Source organism: Bubalus kerabau, chromosome 13, assembly GCF_029407905.1.
Source record: "Bubalus kerabau isolate K-KA32 ecotype Philippines breed swamp buffalo chromosome 13, PCC_UOA_SB_1v2, whole genome shotgun sequence".
In the NCBI taxonomy this organism is placed as follows: domain Eukaryota; kingdom Metazoa; phylum Chordata; class Mammalia; order Artiodactyla; family Bovidae; genus Bubalus; species Bubalus kerabau.
This window is the reverse complement of record NC_073636.1, coordinates 23,452,913-23,469,289: the sequence shown is the minus strand read 5'-3', so window position 1 is coordinate 23,469,289 and position 16,377 is coordinate 23,452,913. Positions and strand designations below refer to the sequence as shown.

Below are 16,377 nucleotides of genomic sequence, written 5' to 3'. Positions count from 1 at the left end.
TATTTTATAGCCCTTCAAGATACAAAGTTTCCCTTCCAGTAGTAAATTATAATTACTGATACAACTGCTTATGCAGCAGCCAGTTGATTTGCAAACCTCTTCAGTGTATTTCTCTATCACATTTTTACCCATTTAAATATGTTATTTTTTTCCTGATTTCCCCCTAATTTGTCCAGAAAAAATTTGAAGTGAACCTAAGCTAAAAAAATCCTTTAGGCCAAAAACCCTGAGTAGTAATCAATTCATAGTTTAATAAAGGACATGTGTACTTTGAATTTCTGGATAACCTCTCTTCCTTTGAAAGTGTTCCTTAATTAAATCCAGATGAGAGTAGCAAGGAAGGTATTCAGAACACTAAATAAAATGGATGTGCTTCATGGAATTCGCAGAATTCATCAATACATGTAACAGTGATTTATAATTGCATTTGGCCCTAACACATATCAGTGTAGATCTGACAGAGGCACAGTGAGTAAGGTAGCTAGTGTAAAACGCTGAGGTGAAAGGGTTAATTGGCCTTGCACAGTTCAGTTTGCCACTCTAGTGGCACTTTCTGTTGTCTGTGTAAACACAGTTGCTAAGTACTTTCCCACTATGCTGCCGCCCTTTTATTTATACAGTTGAACCCACCAATGAGGAATGGATCAGTTTACCAGTTGTTAGGCCTTTTCTTTCTGCCTTTTCAGCCCACTTCATCCTTTCCCTCTACACACCCCACCGCCCCCCGGCTGTCTCTACATACATCTTTAATCTTTCCTCAGTCTTTATGATTTTTGTGAAGTTTTTTTTTCCCTGCTTTTTCTTATTCATTGATTCAAGTGTATGGGTTTGTACACCTGGTTCTGCTCATCTGTACCTCATCCTTTCTCATCCCTACCCCCATTCATTCATTCTATTCCAATTGCTATCTTAAAATTTTTTCCAAGTAACATTAAAATATTCTTTAAAAATTTAAACATTATGTATCTAGCTAAAGGCTTCTCTAGCTGGACTTTACCTTCTAACAAACCCCTACCCTGCTGTGAGTTAATATATTAATATACATATACTTCTAGACCATTTTAGTTATTTTACATATGTATGTATACCTATCCATAATCATAATATGGTATTGTTGGTATCATTTATGGAATTTGCATATTCTGGAAATACTGTTCTGCTTGTTGCTTTTTTCACTCTATATTTTAAAGATATACGCATATTATATAGATCTAATTTAAACAGTTGCTTCATAATATTACATTGTATTTTATATTTAAATTATCCGGTTGTGTGGACGGATATATAAGTTGTATCTAGTTTTCTCTCTATTTTAAACAATGCCACAGTGAACAGTTTTACAGATGTTGTCTTGAATAGCTACAATTTCTTAGGGCAGCTTTCTAAATAGCAGGTAGTAAAATCAGGTTAGTAAGTTGGGATTTACATTCTGAAAAAATAGAAAGTGTCAAAGTAAAAGGCACCTATTTTTTCATGAGCTATGTCACAACTCAGAACACAGTTACATAGAACGCATTTCCTACTGTAGGTCTTAGTCAAATATATATTTTGTACTGTGTATCTCAGTCTGTTTGGGGTATACATGTACTCAGAAGTAGAGTCTCATGGGCTGGATCATGGGCTACATAATATTTTGAATTTTGTTAGACACAGCCAAATTGCTTTCCATACTGGCTACATTAATTTATACTTCTTAGGCCCTAATTACTATTTTATATTTTAGTCAGAGTTTTACATTTTCTAGTCTTAAGGGTGAAAAATTCCATTTAATTTTAAGTAGTTAAGTTGAGCATAACTTCCTTTATTACTAAAAAGAAAAATATTAAGATTCATCTGGTTGGTAGATCGCTATTCTTGCAAATCATATTCAGACTAGAGAGACATTTCATCTCCACAGTCTTTGCTGACACTTTTTAAAGTAGTGAACGTAAAACTATATGACCTCAGTAAGTAATTACTACTAAATATAATTTTGTTAACTGTGCCACATTGTGTTACATTCAGGTTGGTCTCAAATTTGCTTTGAAACACAGTTCTCTTACCCAATGGGAGTAACTTCGGATAAAATAGCATATTTGAGGAATCCTGACAAGGATTAGATTCATTTCAGCAAAATTCTATCTATCATGCCTATTCCTTCTGTTGTGGAAGAGTTCTAGCCGAGTGCTAGGACATAGGTCATCATTTTGTGAGGATTACTGTGGACTGATATGATCTTAATATTGAGCAGAACATTAGAAAATAATGTTAGTTTAATTGTTATTGCTTATCTGCTTGTTTGATTTTCTCTGGTAATAGAGATACTTTCTTTCTAGACAGTCTTTTTCATTGTTAGTGTTGGTTATTAACATTTAACCTGATGCCTATTGGTTTTATTCACTGGTGCCTTCAAGTGTCACATAGGAAAGACTATATGCTTCTTTAATTATGACAATTCAGTGTTGGAAGCAATAAGATTTCTTCTTTGTTATGGGAATTTTGATGTCTAGAGAGTTGAGAGACCAGAACACACAACCAGTAACACAACTCAGTTTTTAGAGAATTGAGAAAATGGAACACATAGCCAATAATACAACCACCAACAACAGCACAAACTATCATTTCTGGGTTTATTACTTCCTAAGACTTATTCCATAAATTGCTGGTTTTAAATATTACTTCACTTCAGTTAAGTATGTGGTTTGTAAAGCTGTAAACAAAGTTGGAAGCTAATTTGAAAAATGGCATTATATTTTGAAGAGACTTTCAGCTTCCTTCCTTCCTTCCTCCCTCCATTTCTCTTTTCTTAAGTGAAGACTTTTTACTAGAATGTATTATGATATTTAGATGATCTGGTTCTGTTTTTAACCTGAAATTACCCCATTTCTATTTTCTTTGTATAGAGCATGAAATATACCAGCAACTATTCTCAGGTAGTAGAGACAGAGCAGAAGTAGTTCTGAATTAAAACCAGCAGGTAATGATCTGGGGCTTCCTAGGTGGCTCAGTGATAAAGAATCCTCCTGCAGAAGGATTGGGGCCGATCCCTGCGGGGGGAAGATCCCCTGGAGGAGGACACGGCAACCCACTCCAGTATTCTTGTCTGGAGAATCCCATGGACAGAGGAGCCTGGCCGGCTATAGTCCGTGGGGTTGCAAAGAGTCGGACAGGACTGAAGTGACTGAGTGCACACACAGGTGACACGATCAATCCATTTCATGCTATCCATGGCGATGGCCCCCTGACTGCTCATTTAGAGCAAATAATGTTTTAAACTGGACAAGTGGGAATTGTGTATAAGACTGCTTGGACAGCCCAATGTTACTCTTGAGGGAAACAGATTAGGTTAATTTATAATTTTGTTTATTTTCAAGACAGTATTTTTCTTATTTAAATTAATTGAATGCTCAAAATCATTCACACTTGGCACTTGCCTTCAAATATGATAGAACTACTTCTTAATTTTAAGAAAGTTATGATCAATGCATTTATTTTAGATTTAAATGTGAACACTGAAAAAGCAAATTTATGGAATACTTAGCACTTGAATAAAGCTTTAGTCACTAATTCCTAATTTTTTGTTGTTACATTCTGAGATAGTGCTGCTCAAAGTGTGGTCTGTGGACTGATGCTGGTTTGTAAACTGTTACTTGTTTGCTGTGAGACAAACAGAACTGAGAGTAAGCATTTAGAAATTTTTATAGCAATTGACAGAAATTTTATGCCTGTTGAATAATAATAACAATTTGTGATTATATTTTATATATATCCTTGCCTTAAAATTTGTTCTTCCAGTGATCGATTTATATTCTATTTTTAAAAATCTCCGTGAAAGCAAAACAAAGATTAGGTCACACTCCAATAAGGAAATGACTACAGTAGAGTGGAGTTCTTAATTATCTGCAGATATATATTAAATAAGGAAGTAAAGGGAAAGGGGAGATGATGAACTTAAATTATAGTTTCAACTCCTGAAAACTTTTCTAAGAACAGCATTTCATTTTGTGTGTGAAATCTGTTTATGTGATATGTTTAGTCATGTTGCCTTATCTCAACATGCTCCAGTTACTGCAGTTATTACAGCTTGTAATACCATCCAGGTTGTTCTAATATTCTAAAGTTCTGTAAATTATTGAGTTTTTTTTAAATGCTATATATATTTGTGCCATTTGCTCTTTGGTTTTAATGATTACTTTCAACAAACATAATTTGAATAATGTCAAACTCTAAGTTCAAAATATTTTCCAAATAAGTTTTAGAGGAGTTTCTAATGTGAACAGAAATCAGTTATGACAAGTTACTAAAAAAAAAAAAAAAAAAAAAGTACAACATACTTTATGTTTCTCAAAGGAAGAAGCTTAAAAAATGACTCTTGTGTTTCTTTTATATCAATTTTTCTAAGGTAATATTTCTCATTTAAAAGTTCACATTCTATTGCCTGATGTCCTTTTCTCTTGAATTCTCATAAAGCTTAAAAATTCCTCTTTACTTAGTCCTTATGTATTAAAAAAGAGAAGGACAAGATATGACTCTTCAAAATGATTTTGACTTCTAAAGGTGAAATATATTGTTAAGATAAACAATTCATTGATGTAAATAATTTATTTGAATATCTTTCATTTCATTCCTAGTTATTATTTAGTTGTTGATGAGCCAGATCTAACATTTGAAGGAAAACATTAGTAGTCATTTTTTTCTAAATATCTCTAAACAAATTATAAAATTAAAGGCATTACATCACATGTATGTTAAGACTGTTATTATATATACTTCTATGGCCAGAGTCATATCAGGATATACTAAAATACTTATTCTAATTAGTATGGGATAAACGTTTAAAAGCTACATTTCAGAACATTATTGTGATATAAAATATATATGAGAGATTAGCACTATAAAAAAAATCAGGGTATGAGTTAAAAAAAAAAAAACCCTCAGAATATTTAGGATAAGATTCCAAACTCTTAGGTTGATAATTTTATCTTTTCTTCCTAACATAGTCAGTGACCTTACTAATTATCCTTGAGAAAATAATTTTAGGAATTTTTTTTGTGGAGGTAGCACAGCAGAAATCAACTCCATATTCTGTTGTGGTCCCTGTTTGAAATACATCTTTGGTCTCAACTTTAGATAGAGCTGCTGTTGTAGGAGGGAGTCTGTCAAGGTTTACAAACAAAAACATTCTTTATGGAAGGACAGGAACAAATATTTGAATAGAATTGCAAGTACTTTCTCCCCTCTTGATAAACTTCAAATCCTTTATTTAAAGGTGTTTATTAGTCTGTCTTATAACTGAGAATTTCCTGCTTCTGTTTGCTTTCTGGTTCTAGTGTTGTTTCTGCATTTTTCCATTAAAAAAAAACCAAACATATTTTAATACTTATAGAGAAGTATGCAATATTTTTTTTTCCTAGCCTCCTTTAAACAACTTAGGGTAAGAGGGAAAAGAGGCTATTAATTTGTTAGGTAACTTTGCTTTCAAAATAAAAATTGGAGGGCCACAAAAAAGAGAATTTACCTAATTCATAATGTTCATTCCATTTTTATTTCATAGTACAAAAAACATATTAATATAACTTTGAATTATGTTATTTTTTACTTTGTGTTTTGTAATAAATCTACCAGATCAAGAAAACTTAATGCTGAGTAGCAAAAAAAAAAAAAAAAAATAGCTGATTGAAATCAATGCGATTGTTAAAATCTTTCATGGTAACATGAATAATTTAAGAGAGTAACTAAATGCCTATTTTTAAGTTGTTTCCCCAGCCTTGCAAATTATATATAGGTTAAAAAAAATTATATATAGGTTAACATAAAACCAAGAATTGAATAAGTTTGAAACTCATCAGAAAACATTATACTCGATAAATTGGAAAAAAACTGTGAAAGTGCCAACGCATATGATTTGGGTTAAACATCAGATTTTTATCCTGCATAATGCATGAACTCCTGGTCAAAAGATGAGGTTGGGAGGAGGGGGCATGATTTTATTGATGTTCTATCTGAAGCTCAGTATTAAGACGTCCCATTGTGAATTATATAGTATGCTGCTTTTCTGTCATAGCATGTTGTACCATTATTTTATATATGAGTTACAAAGAGAACACACTGTCATTTTACTATTTAGAATTTTCATGTTCATCAAAAGAACTCTTACCAGAATTAGACAGGGATTTTATTTATAACTCGTACATATACCTGAAAATGGAAAAGGCATGTGAAATAAATTGGTTAAGTGATCGTTAAAGTTCTTTACATTCAGACTCAAGCTCTTTTGAGTCACTTTTTGACTCGGTCACTGATGTCTAGTTTTTCTACATGGAGTCTTGCACTGTGCTGTATTTCCAGGAGAAATCAGGCACCATTGGTGCTGCGTTCTTCAGTCAGCTTTGCAATTATTTGGCATTAACCTACTTTTGATATCCACTTTGGAAATGCTGGGTATTTTGGGTTGGGAAGATCCCCTGGAGAAGGGAAAGGCTACCCACTCCAGGATTCTGGCCTGGAGAATTCCATGGACGGTATAGACCACGGTGTCGCAAAGAGTCAGACACAACTGAGTGACTTTGACTTCACTTGGAAATGCTGCTGAGAATGTCCAGTTTTCCCCACCCTGCCCTTTCCTCACAGTTGTTTACTTCCTAGGGATTAAAAAGAGTGATCCAAGATCATTTCTAGGATTTTCTTCCTACGCAAGTTCTGGAGTCTTTTGGAGGCTCGCACACACATGAGGAGTGACAGCTGCCTCATTACTGTCACTCACTTGGAATTGCTACCACAGCAACTGTAATACACCAGCAAGTTTAAGATTCACCCTGAATTTAAAGAGTTTCAAGTGTAGGGGAAATGTTTATTTTAAAACATAATGGCCAAAGCTCAGAGTTGGGTTGTTCTAATATTTACTTGTTATATGATCTCAGATAAGTAGCATAAAGTCTCTGAATCTTAGTTTTCTCATCTATGAGATAAGCAGCCCTTACTTTATAAGATAATTGGGAGTTTTCAGTGTTATGATATATGTAGCATATACTACTTAATAAATGTTGCTATTTATCTTAGTTTTTATGAGAATATAGTTTTATTAAGCTCCTTGTATATTCTTTTATTTATGTATGCTTTTACTTTGAAGGAAGCAATGACTTGTGGAGAAGAAAAGATACAGATAAATTTAGATACTGAGTGAAAATTCTGGAAAAAAAATTACTGGAACTTTAAGTGGTGCAATATAAAACTATTCAAATATGCATTTAAAATTAAACAATGGTATTGTATATAATGAGTCATTTTAGAAACTTGACACTAAGTTATTTCTATTGTTTTAGAAGTTAATTAATGATTTTAAGGTTATAGACTTTGAAATGCTACACTTTGTAAACATTATAAGGACGAAAGCTTAAAGCTATTTTGTAGACTTCATTTTGGTTTTTGATCTGTGATCATTCGATGCCATTCAGTTGCTACCTTGCACGATTTAAGAGAGTAGGCAGTAAATATGGTTTGTAGTGTGGTGGAATGATTCTGAATGATCCTCTCAACTGAAACAATTAATATACTGAATAAATAAATAGAGAAATATGCAAAAAAAGTTAAATGCATTGCTCAGCTAGCCTAAGTTAGCATTCCTCAAAGTTTCGAAACTTGCCATCTCAACCCAGTTGCTTAGGAGAGAGGCAGAAACATCTCCTCTGAGATTTTGTAACCAGGAGTGAGTCCTCATAAGTTGGTGGTCCTAAGTTATGTTACTATGTAGGATAAAACCTCATGTGGGGAATTTAATGTGAGTTGCTCTAATTGGCACAAGTCTTTTGTGCTAGTTATCCACCAAGAATTCCTAGATTGTAGATGAACATATGGCTTATAGTTTCCAAGCTGAAAACTATATTCACTAACTTCCCTTGAAGGTGGATGTGGCCAAAGCTAAGATTTTGGCAATGGATTATGAACCAAAGTCATGCGTGGCCCTTCTGTGTTCTGCCTTAGGAAGGAATGCCTGTGTACTTCCTCTACCCTCCCTCCCCGCCTGTTTGTCCTACTAGTTGATGAAAACTCGAGGCAGCAGACTCTGGACACAGAGATTGTAGTGTGTGCTGTGCTGCCCTTTCAACTCTGCATGGCTTATTTCTAGACTATCACCTGAGAAGGAAATAACCTATCTTATTTAAGCCACTGTATTTTAGGATCTCTTTGTTACAGGAGCTTAGCCTGGATCCTAATGAATGTCCTCTAAAGAATAGCTAAACAGATTTGAAAAAGGACCAATTATTATTTGTATAAATGAAGAAAAAAATTTGAAAGAAAAACTCAGAAAATTAAAAGAACCAGGGCTACATGGAGAAATGGTTGATTTCAGAGCTAGATCAGGAAAAATAGAAAATGAATCTAGAAGACTGTGCTGCAAGAGAATAAAAAAGTACCTAAAATATGATAAAGTTGGAATACTACTCAGTAATTTTTTTTTAAAAATGAATAACCAATACATGTAATGTCACGGATGAACCTCAAAAACATGCTGAATGAATAAAGCCAGATACATAAGACTACATATTGAATTATTCCATTTACATGAAATTTCTAGAAAAGATAAAATTTAAAAAACTAATGAAAATAAAAAGTAAATTTGTGTTTGCCTTGGGTTGGAAGTTGGAGTTGTGGTTGACTGCAGATGGGTTTGAAGGAATGTTTGGGATAATAAGTGTGTTCTAAAACTAGATTGTGCTGAAAGTTGCATAACTGGATACATTTGTTAAAAGTCATTGAGTTGTATACTTCAGTGCTGTTAAAAACATTTGAGAGATACTGTGAACAAAATGATAGAGTTAGCAAAAGCTAAATTAATCATCAGATCAGATCAGATCAGTGGCTCAGTCGTGTCCGACTCTTTGCGACCCCATGAATTGCAGCACGCCAGGCCTCCCTGTCCATCACCAACTCCCGGAGTTCACCCAGACTCACGTCCATCGAGTCAGTGATGCCATCCAGCCATCTTATCCTCTGTCGTCCCCTTCTCCTCCTGCCCACAATCCCTCCCAGCATCAGACTCTTTTTCCAGTGAGTCAACTCTTCACATGAGGTGGCCAAAGTACTGGAGTTTCAGCTTTAGCATCATTCCTTCCAAAGAAATCCCAGGGCTGATCTCCTTCAGAATGGACTGGTTGGATGTCCTTGCAGTCCAAGGGACCCTCAAGAGTCTTCTCCAACACCACAGTTCAAAAGCATCAATTCTTTGGCACTCAGCTTTCTTCACAGTCTCTCATCCATACATGACCACAGGAAAAACCATAGCCTTGACTAGACGAACCTTTGTTGGCAAAGTAATGTCTGCTTTTTAATATGCTATCTAGGTTGGTCATAACTTTCCTTCCAAGGAGGAAGCGTCTTTTAATTTCATGGCTGCAGTCACCATCTGTAGTGATTTTGGAGCCCAGAAAAATTAAGTCTAACACTGTTTCCACTGTTTCCCCATCTATTTTCCATGAAGTGATAGGACCGGATGCCATGATCTTCGTTTTCTGAATGTTGAGCTTTAAGCCAACTTTTTCACTCTCCACTTTCACTTTCATCAAGAGGCTTTTTAGTTCCTCTTCCCTTCCTGCCATAAGGGTGGTGTCATCTGCATATCTGAGGTTATTGATATTTCTCCCGGCAATCTTGATTCCAGCTTGTGTTTCTTCCAGTCCAGCGTTTCTCATGATGTACTCTGCATATAAGTTAAATAAGCAGGGTGACAATATACAGCCTTGACGTACTCCTTTTCCTATTTGGAACCAGTCTGTTGTTCCATGTCCAGTTCTAACTGTTGCTTCCTGACCTGCATACAGATTTCTCAAGAGGCAGATCAGGTGGTCTGGTATTCCCATCTCTTGAAGAATTTTCCACAGTTGATTGTGATCCACACAGTCGAAGGCTTTGGCATAGTCAATAAAACAGAAATGGATGTTTTTCTGGAACTCTCTTGCTTTTTCCATGATCCAGCTGATGTTGGCAATTTGATCTCTGGTTCCTCTGCCTTTTCTAAAACCAGCTTGAACATCAGGAAGTTCACGGTTCACATATTGCTGAAGCCTGGCTTGGAGAATTTTGAGCATTACTTTACTAGCGTGTGAGATGAGTGCAATTGTGCGGTAGTTTGAGCATTCTTTGGCATTGCCTTTCTTTGGGATTGGAATGAAAACTGACCTTTTCCAGTCCTGTGGCCACTGCTGAGTTTTCCAAAGTTGCTGGCATATTGAGTGCAGCACTTTCACAGCATCATCTTCCAGGATTTGAAATAGCTCAACTGGAATTCCATCACCTGCACTAGCTTTGTTCGTAGTGATGCTTTCTAAGGCCCACTTGACTTCACATTCTAGGATGTCTGGCTCTAGGTGAGTGATCACACCATCGTGATTATCTGGGTTGTGAAGATCTTTTTTGTACAGTTCTTCTGTGTATTCTTCCCATCCCTGCTTAATATCTTCTGCTTCTGTTAGGTCCATACCATTTCTGTCCTTTATTGTGTCCATCTTTGCATGAAATGTTCCCTTGGTATCTCTGATTTTCTTGAAGAGATCCCTAGTCTTTCCCATTCTGTTGTTTTCCCCGATTTCTTTGCATTGATCGCTGAGGAAGGCTTTCTTATCTCTCCTTGCTATTCTTTGGAACTCTGCATTCAGATGTTTATATCTTTCCTTTTCTCTTTTGCTTTTCGCTTCTCTTCTTTTCACTGCTATTTGTAAGGCCTCCCCAGACAGCCATTTTGCTTTTTTGCATTTCTTTTCCATGGGGATGGTCTTGATCCCTGTCTCCTGTACAGTGTCATGAACCTCATTCCATAGTTCATCAGGCACTCTATCTATCACATCTAGGCCCTTAAATCTATTTCTCACTTCCACTATATAATCATAAGGGATTTGATTTAGGTCATACCTGAATGGTCTAGTGGTTTTCCCTACTTTCTTCAATTTAAGTCTGAATTTGGCAATAAGGAGTTCATGATCTGAGCCACAATCAGCTCCTGGTCTTGTTTTTGCTGACTGTATAGAGCTTCTCCATCTTTGGCTACAAAGAATATAATCAATCTGATTTTGGTGTTGACCATCTGGTGATGTCCATGTGTAGAGTCTTCTCTTGTGTTGTTGGAAGAGGGTGTTTGTTATGACCAGTGCATTTTCTTGGCAAAACTCTATTAGTCTTTGCCCTGCTTCATTCAGTATTCCAAGGCCAAATTTGCCTGTTACTCCAGGTGTTTCTTGACTTCCTACTTTTGTATTCCAGTCCCCTATAATGAAAAGGACATCTTTTTTGGGTGTTCTAAAACGTCTTGTAGGTCTTCATAGAACTGTTCAACTTCAGCTTCTTCAGCGTTACTGGTTGGGGCATAGACTTGGATTACTGTGATATTGAGTGGTTTGCCTTGGAAACGAACAGAGATCATTCTGTCGTTTTTGAGATTGCATCCAACTACTGCATTTCGGACTCTTTTGACCATGATGGCCACTCCATTTCTTCTGAGCGATTCCTGCCCGCAGTAGTAGATATAATGGTCATCTGAGTTAAATTCACCCATTCCAGTCCATTTTAGTTCGCTGATTCCTAGAATGTCGACATTCACTCTTGCCATTTCTTGTTTGACCACTTCCAATTTGCCTTGATTCATGGACCTGACATTCCAGGTTCCTATGCAATATTGCTCTTTACAGCATCGGACCTTGCTTCTATCACCAGTCACATCCACAGCTGGGTATTCTTTTTGCTTTGGCTCCATCCCTTCATTCTTTCTGGAGTTATTTTTCCACTGATCTCCAGTAGCATATTGGGCACCTACTGACCTGGGGAGTTCCTCTTTCAGTATCCTATCATTTTGCCTTTTCATACTGTTCATGGGGTTCTCAAGGCAAGAATACTGAAGTGGTTTGCCATTCCCTTCTCCAGTGGACCACATTCTGTCAGATCTCTCCACCATGACCTGCCCATCTTGGGTTGCCCCACCGGCATGGCTTAGTTTCATTGAGTTAGACAAGGCTGTGGTCCTAGTGTGATTACTTTGACTAGTTTTCTGTGAGCATGGTTTCAGTGTGTTTGCCCTCTGATGCCCTCTTGCAACACCTACCGTCTTACTTGGGTTTCTCTTACCTTGGGCGTGGGGTATCTCTTCACCGCTGCTCCAGCAAAGCGCAGCCGTTGCTCCTTACCTTGGACGAGGGGTATCTCCTCACCGCCGCCCTTTCTGACCTTCAACGTGGGATAGCTCCTCTAGGCCCTCCTGCGCCCGCGCATCCACGGCTCCTTGGACGAGGGGTTGGTCCTCCCGGCCACCACCCCTGGCCTCGGGCGTGGGGGCGTGGGGTAGGTAGCTCCTCCCGGCCACCGCCCCTGACCTCAGACGCTGGGTATCTCCTCTCGGCCGTCCCCGCCCCCGACCTCGGACGCAGGGTAGCTCCGCTCGGCTGCTCCTGCGCCGTCGCAGTCTGGTACTCTCGGCCGCTGCCCCTGACCTCTGACGTGGGGTAACTCCTCTTGGCCGCCGCCCTTCGGGCATGGAGTCCTCCCGGCTTCTGCCCCTGACCTCGGACGTGGGGTGGCTCCTCATAGCAAAATAAAAAAGTTAATAGTAAAGTAGTAGGCTTTAATTGTACATCAGACTAAAGAGTAAAATTCTAATTTCTAGGAAGGTGCTCCAATTTCTAGGAAGGTTTAAGAAGTGACATGTCTTAATAGTTGATTAGTAGTCTTATATTGGTGATTAAAATAATTCAGTATTCATTCACTCAGGAGTGGTGATTTCTTGACTGCTTACAATGTGCCTGGCACTGTTTTAGGGTCACAGCATTGAATGAAATAGGCAAAATTCCTGCCCTTCTGGTGTTTACATTCTAGAGGAAGAAGCTGACAATAAATTTGTGGTTTTACACACACACACACACAAACACACACACCAGATGAAGTGCTGTGGAGGACAATAAAGTGGAAAAGAGCTAGGACCTGTTGGGGGAGGGGTAGTCAGGGGGCCCTTATTGAAAGGGTGCTGTGAGTGGAGACCTGCAGGAGGGAGGATGTGAGCCATGAGGTGAGGGGGGTCTGCTACAGATAAGGGATGGCAGCTGGAAAGGTCCTGAGCAGGACTCTTGCTTGTGTGTTCAAGGAACAGCAAGGAGGTGTGGGTGGGGAAAAAGCCAGAGGGACAGTGGTTGCTGACGAAATCAGAGATACTGGTGACTTTGTAGACCTTCTAAAGGATTTTGGAGGTTTTAATGTGATTGTAAAGCCTTTGGCTTAAAAAAAAAAGTGTGGTAAAAAGTAAAACCAAAAGTTTGCTTTTTAAACCATTTTTAAGTGTACAATTTGGTAGCTTTCACAGTATTGTACAGCCCTAACCACCGTCTGTTTCTGAAGTTTTTTCATCATCCCAAACTGAAACTCCATACATACTAAGGAACTTCCCACCCTCCCTCTATCCCAGCCCCTGGTAACGTCTAATCCACTTTCTGTCTCTGTAAATTTACCTGTTCCAAGTACTCATATAAGTGGAATCATACAATATTTGCCCTTTTGTAGCTGGCTTGTTGCACTTAGCCCAGTGTTTTCAAGGTTCATCCACGCTATAGCATGTATTGGTACTTCATTGCTTTTATGGCTGAATAATTTTCCATCATATATATATAGACTATACTATGTAGTATATACATTCATCTCTTTGGTGACCTTGTGTTATTTCCACTTTTGTAAATAATGCTGCTGTGGACATTGGTTTACAAAATATCTGTTTGAGTCCCTGTTGTTAGTTTTTTTAGGGTGTATCCTGAGGAGTGGAATTGTTAATCACATTGTAATATGATGTTTAACTTTTTGAGGAACATATTTGTTCCATAGTAACTATCATTTTACTTTCTCACCAGCCATGCATAAGGGTTCCAATTCCTCTATATCCTTGTCTACACTATTTTCCAGTTTTAAAAATTACAGCCATCTTAGTAGTTCTGCAGTGGTATCCTTTACGGTTTTGATTAACAGTTCTCTAATTATTAGTGATGTTGAGCATCTTTTCATGTACTTTTGGCCATTTGTATATCTTTGGAGAAATGTCTATTCAAGTCATTTCCCCAATTTTTAACAACTTGAGTCTTTTTGTTGTTGAGTTGTAGGAGTTCTTTATGTATTCTGGATATTCACCCCTTATCAAGTATATGATTGGCAAATATTTTCCCTCTTTTGTGGTTGTCTTTTCACTCTTTTGATGGTGCCCATCAACATTATTTGACTATAGCTTATGTTTTTTTGTTCCTTAATTTTTCCATCACTGCCTGGTGTTATATTTAGTTGACTTTTTGCAGTGCACCATTTTATTCCCGTCTTTCTTTAAAAAAAATTTTTTTTTTTTTTAGTTATTTCTTAGTGGATACGTAAGTTGTTAAAAGTTAAACTAGATTGTTACAAGTTTAAGATGTTAATTGCAGTCACTAAGGACTTGGACTTTTGATCTGAGTAAAAGGGAACGAAAGCTGTTGGAGGTTTTTGACTAGATCTGTATTTAGTTTTAGTCTAGTTGCTGTGCTGAAAACAGACTATTGAAGGAAGAGACCTGGCTAGGGCTGAAGTCAGGAGTTGTGTTAGAGGTTTTTTAACTTTACAATATTGTATTGGTTTTGCCATACATCAACATGCATCGTGTTAGAAGTTTTTGTCATGATCCAAGCAAAAAAGAATGGTAGCTTTGGACCTTTGTAATGGTGAAGGCATTAGTGTTCAGATCCTGAATACAATTTGATAATAGAGCCATCAGGATTTGCTAATGAAATGGATGTGGACTGTGAGAGAGAGTTCAGGGTGACACCAGAAGTTTTTGGAGGATGGATTTCTATTTGGAGGTAGAATTCCATTTGAGGATAGAATTCCAAATTTGAAAAGACCTGTATTAAATGGGCTTCTCATCAGTTTTTAAAAGTGTATTCCACTTTAGGAGAAACTAAAACATCTCAAGGACGTAATATGTTTATATGCTGGATTTCTGTTTTGTTTTTCATTAAACTATCAGAATATATTTTGGAGTCTGTACAGAAAAGCCCATTTTTTTATACCTTCCATGTATGTTGTTGTTGTTCAGTGACTGAATTCTGCTCCAACTATTCGCGGCTCCACGGACTGCAGCATGCCAGGCTCCTCTGTCCTCCACTGTCTCTCAGAGTTTGCTCAAATTCATGTTCATTGAGTCAGTGATGCTATCTACCCTTCTCATCCTTTGCCACCCCCTTCTCCTTTTGCCTTCCATCTTTCCCAGCATCAGGGTCCTCTCCAGGAAGTCAGCTCTTCCCATCAGGTGGCCAAAATATTGGAGCTTCAGCTTCAACATCAGTCCTTCCAATGAATATTAAGGACTGATTTCCTTTAGGATGGACTGGTTGGATCCCCTTGCTGTCCAAGAGATTCTCATGGGTCTTCTCCAGAGCCACAGTTCGAAAGCATCTATTCTTTGGTATTCAGTCTTCTTATGGTCCAACTCTACATCCATACATGACTACTGGAAAAACCATAGCTTTGACTAGATGGACCTTTGTCAGCAAAGTGATGTCTCTATTTTTTAGTATGCTGTCAGGTTTGTGATAGCTTACCTTTCAGGGAGCAAGTGTCTTTTAGTATCATGGCTGCTGTCACCATCCACAGTGATTTTGGAGTCCAAGAAAGTAAAATCTGTCACTGCTTCCACTTTTCCCCCTTCTGTTGTTATGGGACCAGATGCCATGGTCTTAGGTTTTAGAATGTTGAGTTTCAGGCCAGTTTTTTTCACTCTCCTCTTTCACCCTCATCAAAATGCTCCTTAGTACCTCTTTGCTTTCTGCTATTAGAGTGGTGTCATCTGCACATCTGAAGTTGATGGTATTTCTCCCAGCAATCTTGATTCCAGCTTGAGATTCATCCAGCCTGGTATTTCGCATGATGTACTTTGCATATAAATTAAATAAGCAAGATGACAGTATACAGCCTTGTCATACTCCATTCCCAATTTTGAACCAGTCCACTGTTCCATGACGGTTCTAATTGTTGCTTCTTGACTTGCATACAGGTTTCTCCAGAGACAGGTAAGGTGGTCTTAAATTCCTATCTCTTTAAGAATTTTCCAGTTTGTTGTGATCCATACAGTCAAGTGCTTTAGTGTAGTCAGTGAAGCAGATGTTTCTCTGAGGTCCCCTTGCTTTCTCTGTGATTCAGGGAATGTTGGCAGTTTGATCTCTGATTCCTCTGCCTCTCCTAAACCCACCTTGTACATCTAGAAGTTCTCAGTTCACATACTGCTGAAGCCTAACTTGAAGGATTTTGAGCATAACCTCGCTAGCATGTAAACTGTAGTGAGAAACCATGGTCTATTAACAGTGGTGATTATTAAATACTACAAGAGTGAAAACTGGCAAAAGAAAGAGGAAGGAA

General features: G+C 37.6%; 1 protein-coding gene across 2 annotated transcripts in view; it reads left to right on the top strand.

Annotated features, from left to right (window-relative positions):
* The window catches only part of DNAJC1 (DnaJ heat shock protein family (Hsp40) member C1), a 181,973-nt gene that overhangs the window by 25,100 nt on the left and 140,496 nt on the right, over positions 1-16,377 (top strand). The window lies entirely within an intron of this gene.